At 41.8% G+C, this 9548-nt stretch overlaps 1 long non-coding RNA gene across 1 annotated transcript; it reads left to right on the top strand.

The window, feature by feature from the left end:
- Window positions 1-6085: 6085 nt before the first annotated feature.
- On the top strand, window positions 6086-9201 carry LOC138756541 (uncharacterized). The gene is made up of 3 exons (XR_011353142.1): window positions 6086-6130; window positions 8933-9018; window positions 9096-9201. It is a non-coding gene; the product is annotated as an uncharacterized lncRNA (long non-coding RNA).
- The last annotated feature ends 347 nt before the right edge of the window (window positions 9202-9548 follow it).

Below are 9548 nucleotides of genomic sequence, written 5' to 3' on the forward strand. Positions count from 1 at the left end.
AGGGATGCTGGAATGGGAGGAGTCAAGCAATTGCTCATTAGAAGTGAAGTATTATGGGTTAAATCAGGGTGAAGGGATGCTGGAATGGGAGGAGTCAAGCAAGTGCTCATTAGAAGTGAAGTATTATGGGTTAAATCAGGGTGAAGGGATGCTGGAATGGGAGGAGTCAAGCAAGTGCTCATTAGAAATGAAGTATTATGGGTTAAATCAGGGTGAAGGGATGCTGGAATGGGAGGAGTCAAGCAAGTGCTCATTAGAAATGAAGTATTATGGTTTAAATCAGGGTGAAGGGATGCTGTAATTGGAGGAGTCAAGCAAGTGCTCATTAGAAGTGAAGTATTATGGATTAAATCAGGGTGAAGGGTTGCTGGAATGGGAGGAGTCAAGCAAGTCCTCATTAGAAATGAAGTATTATGGGTTATTTCAGGGTTAAGGGATGCTGGAATGGGAGGAGTCAAGCAAGTGCTCATTAGAAATGAAGTATTATGGGTTAAATCAGGGTGAAGGGATGCTGGAATGGGAGGAGTCAAGCAAGTGCTCATTAGAAATGAAGTATGGGTTAAATCAGGGTGAAGGGATACTGGAATGGGAGGAGTCAATGAAGTGCTCATTAGAAATGAAGTATTATGGGTTAAATCAGGGTGAAGGGATGCTGGAATGGGAGGAGTCAAGCAAGTGCTCATTAGAAATGAAGTATTATGGGTTAAATCAGTGTGAAGGGATGCTGGAATGGGAGGAGTCAATGAAGTGCTCATTAGAAATGAAGTATTATGGGTTAAATCAGGGTGAAGGGATGCTGGAATGGGAGGAGTCAAGCAAGTGCTCATTAGAAATGAAGTATTATGGGTTAAATCAAGGTGAAGGGATGCTGGAATGGGAGGAGTCAAGCAAGTGCTCATTAGAAATGAAGTATTATGGGTTAAATCAGGGTGAAGGGATGCTGGAATGGGAGGAGTCAAGCAAGTGCTCATTATAAAAGAAGTATTATGGGTTAAATCAGGGTGAAGGGATGCTGGAATGAGAGGAGTCAATCAAGTGCTCATTAGAAGTGAAGTATTATGGGTTAAATCAGGGTGAAGGGATGCTGGAATGGGAGGAGTCAAGCATGTGCTCATTAGAAATGAAGTATTATGGGTTAAATCAGGGTGAAGGGATGCTGGAATGGGAGGAGTCAAGCAAGTGCTCATTAGAAATGAAGTATTATGGGTTAAATCAGGGTGAAGGGATGCTGGAATGGGAGGAGTCAAGCAAGTGCTCATTAGAAATGAAGTATTATGGGTTAATTCAGGGTGAAGGGATGCTGGAATGGTAGGAGTCAAGCAAGTGCTCATTAGAAGTGATGTATTATGGGTTAAATCTGGGTGAAGGGATGCTGGAATGGGAGGAGTCAAGCAAGTGCTCATTAGAAATGAAGTATTATGGGTTAAATCAGGGTGAAGGGATGCTGGAATGGGAGGAGTCAAGCAAGTGCTCATTAGAAGTGAAGTATTATGGGTTAAATCAGGGTGAAGGGATGCTGGAATGGGAGGAGTCAAGCAAGTGCTCATTAGAAGTGAAGTATTATGGGTTAAATCTGGGTGAAGGGATGCTGGAATGGGAGGAGTCAAGCAAGTGCTCATTAGAAGTGAAGTATTATGGGTTAAATCAGGGTGAAGGGATGCTGGAATGGGAGGAGTCAAGCAAATGCTCATTAGAAATGAAGTATTATGGGTTAAATCTGGGTGAAGGGATGCTGGAATGGGAGGAGTCAAGCAAGTGCTCATTAGAAATGAAGTATTATGGGTTAAATCAGGGTGAAGGGATGCTGGAATGGGAGGAGTCAAGCAACTGCTCATTAGAAATGAAGTATTATGGGTTAAATCAGGGTGAAGGGATGCTGGAATGGGAGGAGTCAAGCAAGTGCTCATTGGAAATGAAATATGGGTTAAATCAGGGTGAAGGGATGCTGGAATGGGAGGAGTCAAGCAAGTGCTCATTAGAAATGAAGTATGGGTTAAATCAGGGTGAAGGGATACTGGAATGGGAGGAATCAAGCAAGTGCTCATTAGAAATGAAGTATTACAGGTTAAATCAGGGTGAAGGGACACTGGAATGGGAGGAGTCAAGCAAGTGCTCATTAGAAATGAAGTATTACGCGTTAAATCAGGGTGAAGGGATACTGAAATGGGATGAGTTAAGCAAGTGCTCATTAGAAATGAAGGATGGGTTAAATCAGGGAGAAGGGATACTGGAATGGGAGGAGTCAAGCAAGTGCTCATTAGAACTGAAGTATTACGGGTTAAATCAGGGTGAAGGGATGCTGGAATGGGAGGAGTCAAGCAAGTGCTCATTAGAAATGAAGTATTATGGGTTAAATCAGGGTGAAGGGATGCTGGAATGGGAGGAGTCAAGCAAGTGCTCATTAGAAATGAAGTATGGGTTAAATCAGGGTGAAGGGATACTGGAATGGGAGGAGTCAAGCAAGTGCTCATTAGAAATGAAGTATTATGGGTTAATTCAGGGTGAAGGGATGGTGGAATGGGAGGAGTCAAGCAAGTGATCTTTAGAAATGAAGATATATGGGTTAAATCAGGGTGAAGGGATGCTGGAATGGGAGGAGTCAAGCAAGTGCTCATTAGAAGTGAAGTATTATGGGTTAATTCAGGGTGAAGGGATGCTGGAATGGGAGGAGTCAAGCAAGTGCTCATTAGAAATGAAGTATGGATTAAATCAGGGTGAAGGGATACTGGAATGGGAGGAGTCAAGCAAGTGCTCATTAGAAATGAAGTATTATGGGTTAAATCAGGGTGAAGGGATGCTGGAATGGGAGAAGTCAAGCAAGTGCTCATTAGAAGTGAAGTATTATGGGTTAAATCAGGGTGAAGGGATGATGGAATGTGAGGAGTCAAGCAAGTGCTCATTAGAAATGAAGTATGGGTTAAATCAGGGTGAAGGGATACTGGAATGGGAGGAGTCAAGCAAGTGCTCATTAGAAATGAAGTATTATGGGTTAAATCAGGGTAAAGGGATGCTGGAATGGGAGGAGTCAAGCAAGAGCTCATTAGAAATGAAGTATTATGGGTTAAATTAGGGTGAAGGGATGCTGGAATGGGAGGAGTCAAGCAAGTGCTCATTGGAAATGAAGTATTATGGGTTAAATCAGGGTGAAGGGATGCTGGAATGGGAGGAGTCAAGCAAGTGCTCATTAGAAATGAAGTATTATGGGTTAAATCAGGGTGAAGGGTTGCTGGAATGGGAGGAGTCAAGCAAGTGCTCATTGGAAATGAAGTATTACAGGTTAAATCAGGGTGAAGGGATGCTGGAATGGGAGGAGTCAAGCAAGTACTCATTAGAAATGAAGTATTATGGGTCAAATCAGGGTGAAGGGATGCTGGAATGGGAGGAGTCAAGCGAGTGCTCATTAGAAATGAAGTATTACGGGTTAAATCAGGGTGAAGGGATGCTGGAATGGGAGGAGTCAAGCAAGTGCTCATTAGAAATGAAGTATTATGGGTTAAATCAGGGTGAAGGGATGCTGGAATGGGAGGAGTCAAGCAAGTGCTCATTGGAAATGAAGTATTACAGGTTAAATCAGGGTGAAGGGATGCTGGAATGGGAGGAGTCAAGCAAGTACTCATTAGAAATGAAGTATTATGGGTCAAATCAGGGTGAAGGGATGCTGGAATGGGAGGAGTCAAGCGAGTGCTCATTAGAAATGAAGTATTACGGGTTAAATCATGGTGAAGGGATGCTGGAATGGGAGGAGTCAAGCAAGTGCTCATTAGAAATGAAGTATTATGGGTTAAATCAGGGTGAAGGGATGCTGGAATGGGAGGAAGGGTTATAAAAGTATAATAAAATTAGGATCTTCAAAACAGGATAGCAAGTAGATAGCTTTAGCAAGTCTTGGGGGTTGATTAATGAGTAAAGAACAAAGACATGATATTTCCTGGCTAACAAGTTTGCAGGAAGGCACATAAACTGATAAGAAGTTAGAATCCACGTGGGCAGAATTACCTAATGCTAAACCAATCCAGGAGGCAGAAGAATGTTAGGGGAAAGGTATCTCTGTACTGAAATGAAATGTAGAAAAGTTGGGTCAGCCTCAGTATGTGTGTGTATTCCCAGGGTAAGGGGAAGCACCCAACTTTGCATTGTTGTAATAGTATAATAAAAGTTCTTTGTTCTCAATTTTTGTCTCGACCTAATTCTGTGAAGGTACTTCTGTTTCTCACATTAGCATTGGAGTTTTAGCCTTGTAGGTATACTGATACGTGTAAGCTGGGCTTACGGAAAATGTTTTCGTTGTTATAACAAACCACAGGGACATTTTTATTTAAAAAAAAAGTAAATTTCCGCTGAAACACTGCACAAAATGTTTATAGACGGACTGCAGAGGTGTCCCCTGATGACGCCAGTGAGAGAAACCCCATGGACCAAGAAATAGACTCATCTGCTCCGCTGCTCTTTCCAAAGCAGTCAATAACAGAAAGTTCTGGAAATATTCAATAGGATAGGCTATATGTGTGGAGAGAGGGAGGGAGACATCAGGTCAATGGTCCTCCATCATGGAATTGATTTGCAAAGGTTTTGGTGAGTTGGAGAGAACTGGGTTCCAGGGATAGAAAGGAAGTGAACTACTGTTCAATGGCGTTGCTGTTGCCAAATACCACACGTGGTTAGCCAATGGTTGTCCTTTATAGTAGAAGGATTAGGGGTCAAGATGGGCTTGAGACAGGCCAGACGGAATCAGAATTCATTATCATAAACATGTCACAAAATTTGTTGTTTGGTGCCAGCATTACAATGCCAATATCGTTATAAAATTACATTTAAAAATAAAAGAATTTGAGGTAGTGTCTGTGGTTCATTGATCTGATGGCAGAGGAGAAGAAACTCTCCTTGTGCCGCTGAGTGCTCGTGTTCAGGCTTCTGTATCTTTTTCCTGATGGTAGCAGCGTGAAGAGGGCATGGCCTGGGTGGTGGGGGTCCTTAAGGATAGAGACTGATTTCTTTAGACACCGCTTCTTGTAAATGTCATCGATGGAGTGGAGGCTGATGCCTGTGATGGCTCTGGCCAAGTTCACACCTCTAGTTTTTTTCTTGTCCTGTGCAATGGCACCTCTGCACCAGATAGTAGAGGAGGAGTTCATAGCAGATTGGGGTCTGGGATTTGTGGGTGACAAACTGGGACTTCAGCACATGAACCAGGAAATCAGGGGTTGGCAAGAAGATGAGGATGGGAGATTGTGGGGAGTATTGCACGGTTGTGCAATGGAGGACCTGGTGATGATAGGGAAGGCACTCTTGAGGGTCCTTGAGGATAGAGTCTGCTTTCTTTTGTGAGATGTATTATGTAAGTATATGATAAGTTTGCCTGCAGATCCTATAGAAAGCCATTGGACAGCAGCAAAGTAAGTTCAAGCCTGTGTTCGATTGAAGGGGGAGTAGTATGAGACACCTGGCCATTGCAATTGTCGCTGATTCTACAACTTCCTCCGGTAGGTTATTCCAAATACTGTAATCATGTGAAAAAAGTGCCCTCAACATCCCTTTTAAATCTTTCTCATTCACCTAAATCTATGCCCCCTAGTTTTAGAATCTCCTTCTCTTGTAAAAAGTCTATGATTGTCTATCTGCCCTTCGTGATTTTACATATGTCTAGAAGATTACCCATCTGATGATGCTGGAACAAAGTTGCAGTGCCAGTCTAATCAGCCTCAAACCCTCCAGTCCTGTTAATATTCTTGTAAATCTTTTCTGCAGCCTTTCCATCTTAGTGATACCTTTCCTATTGCTGGGCAACTAAACCTTGGCACAATGCTCCAAATGTGGTTGCACCAAAGTCTGGTTATATTTTAAATTAAATTTTAAATGTAATTCAAAAAAGAATTAGGCACATAGCACAGTACCAGGCCCTTCTGGCCCATGAGCCCGTGATGTCCAATTACACCCAATTAACCCACAATCCTCTTGTGTTTTGAAAGGTGGGAGGAAAACTGGAGTCCCAACTTCTGTCCTCATTGCCCTGAATGATGGAGGCAAGCATATCAAGCGGCTTCTTCACCACGAGGTCCGTCTGTGATAGCACTTCCATGGAACGATGTACCTGTATCTCCTTGTCCTACAACAGGGCCTTACCATTTACTGTGTAAGTTCTGCTCTGATTTAACTTTCCAAAGGCCAACACCTCATAGTTGTCAGAGTTAAATTCCATCTGGCATTCCTTCACCCACTTTCCTAGTTTATCTAGATCCTGTTTAATCTCTGATAACCTTCACTAGTGCCTGCAGCATACCACTGGTTACAGGCCTCCAATCTTGAATAGTAACCCTCCACTACCACCCTTTCACTCCTACCATCAAGTTAATTCTGTTTTCAATTGGCCAACTCAACCTGGATCCCATACCATCTAACCTTCCGGGCTAGTTTACCACATGAGCCCTTGTCAAAGGTCCACTGCCCCGCCTTTAAAATTGCTCTTGGTCCAGGGACGACGCCAAAACAGGGCATTAGGAAAACCACAGGGAGCACAATCTGACTTTCGAAGACTTACCCAGCCAGGGCGGTAGGGAGGTGGAGGGGGTGGTGGAACCTACCTGTCTACCATAAACCTCTTCTGTGTGGTGCCGCTGCTGTCACCCTCCCTCTGATGTAACAGATAAACGTGTTGTTTGTATTCCGGACTAGTGGCACTAGGCACTAGTGATGCTTGGCTGTGGGTGGTGGGGGGGGGGGGGGGGGTGGGTCACAATACCTTGGTTGGCGCAAAACCACTAGCTCTGGAAATTTATTTTTAAAATTTGTATAGATCCATGCCAAATAAATGGATTGTCTCCATCCTTATTCCAGCCCCATGAACTCCATAAATCCTTACTATTGCCCCATCTTGAAATAATTCATATGAATATTAAACTATAACTTCCACTTTACACATCTTTGCTGAATTTCTCTGCTCAACCAACATTTATCTCAGTGTTAAGTCCTCACAGTTGATATGAGTCTGAAATTATCTGGCTCTTTTCTTCCATCCTCCTTAAGAAATGGAGAAAAAAAATGGGCAATTTTCAAATCCAATGACAATGGAAAACTATTATTCATCGGGCAATTTGCTAATTTTTTTCCTTTTCATAAGCTGACGAGGAAATTGTCCAGCCCTAGACATTTATCTCTTAACTGTTCCACTTTATTCTCTCACCATTTTTATTCATTATGAATTTATCCTCTTGATTTATTTTTAACTTTATATAAAATTGCATTTTATTGTTTTCCATAATGTGAAGTTGAATTCAAATAGCTTAGTTAACATCTGTTTATTCTTTATTAAATAACCTGTGCTTGATTTTTAATGGGCAAACTTTCTCCATTATCTCTGTCATTTTATTATAAATTTATTAAAAACTTCTATTGTCAGTTTAACATGCTGCAGGAGTTTTGCAACATCCCTTTTTCTCCTCTAAATACTTTTATTTGTATAGCTGGCGTAGCAATTAGTGCAACGCTGATACAGCGCCAGCAATTGGGAGCGGGGTTCGAATCCCACGCTGTCTGTAAGGAGTTTGTACGTCTCCCTGTCTGTGTGAATTTTCCCCGGAGGCTCCGGTTTCCTCCAACCATTGAAACTTGTAGGCTAATTGGGTGGCACGGACTCATGGGCCGAAAGGGCCTGTACTGTGCTGTATGTCTAAATTTAAACTGAACTTTTTTTTAATCCATCTCTAATCCACTGGATTTTTGCCGTGTTTCGGTTTTTGTAAATATATCTTGGCTTGATGCAGGCCTTCTCCTCATTTGTTGACCACAACTGCCTTTTAAAGGTATGCACTGGTTTTGTCCTGCACTAAATATTTCTTTGAATACTTCCAACTATATTGTTTATCCATTGACACTTCAGCCAGACTTCCAGTGGTCAGTTGATATCTCATGATGTTGAAAGTTACTTATGTTTAAAACATTTGTTTTTCAAACTCACTCATTTAATTTATCCTACATGAATTGATGGTCTGAAAGAGCTATAAATTAGTTCCCCTCCTCTCTTCTTTTCCCCAGCTGTGAGTTTTATTTATTAAAAAAATATTCCAATTCTCTTTTGGAAAATTACCATTGAACCTGCATCCACCAATCTGTTAGGTAAAGGATTCCAAATCATATTAACCTATTGCCCATTTATTTAAATCTGTGGAAAAAAAATAACTTGCAAGGAATATAAAAATCTGACAAACATTTTAAAAATGATGTTAGCTGTTTGGAACAGTGTGATGTCAAATTTCCTCTGTGTAAAACAATATTTCATGAAGTTGGATTTCATCCTTTTTTGGTAATGTAATAAAAGCATGGATTTGGACAAATGTTTGAAATAGTATTGGTATGTTCACACCCAGAATTGCCCACTAAATTGCAACTTGCACGATTTCTGATGGGAACATTGAATTGCAATTTTCCAATTCTTTGTAAATCAGCTCGTGAGGAGCATTAGCTCTTGAAGGCACATTCCCTATGAACGTCAAACACAGTGTACCTTATGAACGGCTGAAAGGAGAGAGGGGCAATAAAGGAAACAGAAGGAGTCTCTAAATGTAATGAAAGAGACCTGGTACTCTCATCAGAAGGGAGCTCCAGGTGCAAGCAAACAGATTGAACTCCTTGTGCCATGCAAGATGGGTATCTTCACACATTCACATTCTGACAAGGTGAAGTTTTTGCCATCCAAAATCTTTGAGTTATGAGCATGCAGGTGAAAATGGGTTTCATGCAAGTGGTAACATTATAGGGTGTGTATTTGAGCTGATGTGATTTCCCACGGAGGTGCTGACAGTACAGAAATAACGGTGGGCGCAATCTAACTGCATTCGTTTGATTTATGTGTGATTTGAGCACGTAAAATGGGCACTTTCGAGAAAATTGTTTCTTTTAGTTTGGACCTTTGCAATCTTCTCACTTTCAAATGTTTCAGGCCTGAGCCCTTCTTCAAGGAATTAAGGTCAGAGCAGAAATACTTTAAAGGACCCCAAGGGGCATCATTTTTTCAGACAGAGGATGGTGAGTATATGGAATCAGGAAGAAGTAGAGGTAACTGCATAAAAGATTGCTCAGAATACGCATGGTGTTATCTACAGGTCTGCTAACGACATCACAGAAATCCCGTGAGAGAAAGTGAGAGACTGAAGAAGTTCATGCGATATTTTCTGGAACAGAGGGAAGTGGTCAAAAAGAGAACTTGGAAGATAGGTGAGACTGGGTTTGTTCTTACTGCAGCATGAGAGGCCGAGGGATGTCCTGACCAGAGAGCAGTTTATGAAACTTTGAAGGGTTTTCCCCCCCTCCCCCCCCCCAGGGCAGTCTGGAACAAGAAGCCACAGCTTCAAGGTGAGAGGGGAGAAATTTAAAGGAGATCTGGGGGCTACAGACACAAATTACAATGTTTAGGACAGGTAATTGGATAGGAAAGGCATAGAGGTATATGGGTCTATTCCGGGCAGATGGAATTTAACCTAGATTAAATCACAGTCTATTTCTCTGCTACGCATTCTACGACTGTGAAACAAAAGAGTTTTTCTTTCAGAATGTGT

This window comes from Narcine bancroftii, chromosome 3 (genome assembly GCF_036971445.1).
Source record: "Narcine bancroftii isolate sNarBan1 chromosome 3, sNarBan1.hap1, whole genome shotgun sequence".
Classification (NCBI taxonomy): Eukaryota; Metazoa; Chordata; class Chondrichthyes; order Torpediniformes; family Narcinidae; genus Narcine; species Narcine bancroftii.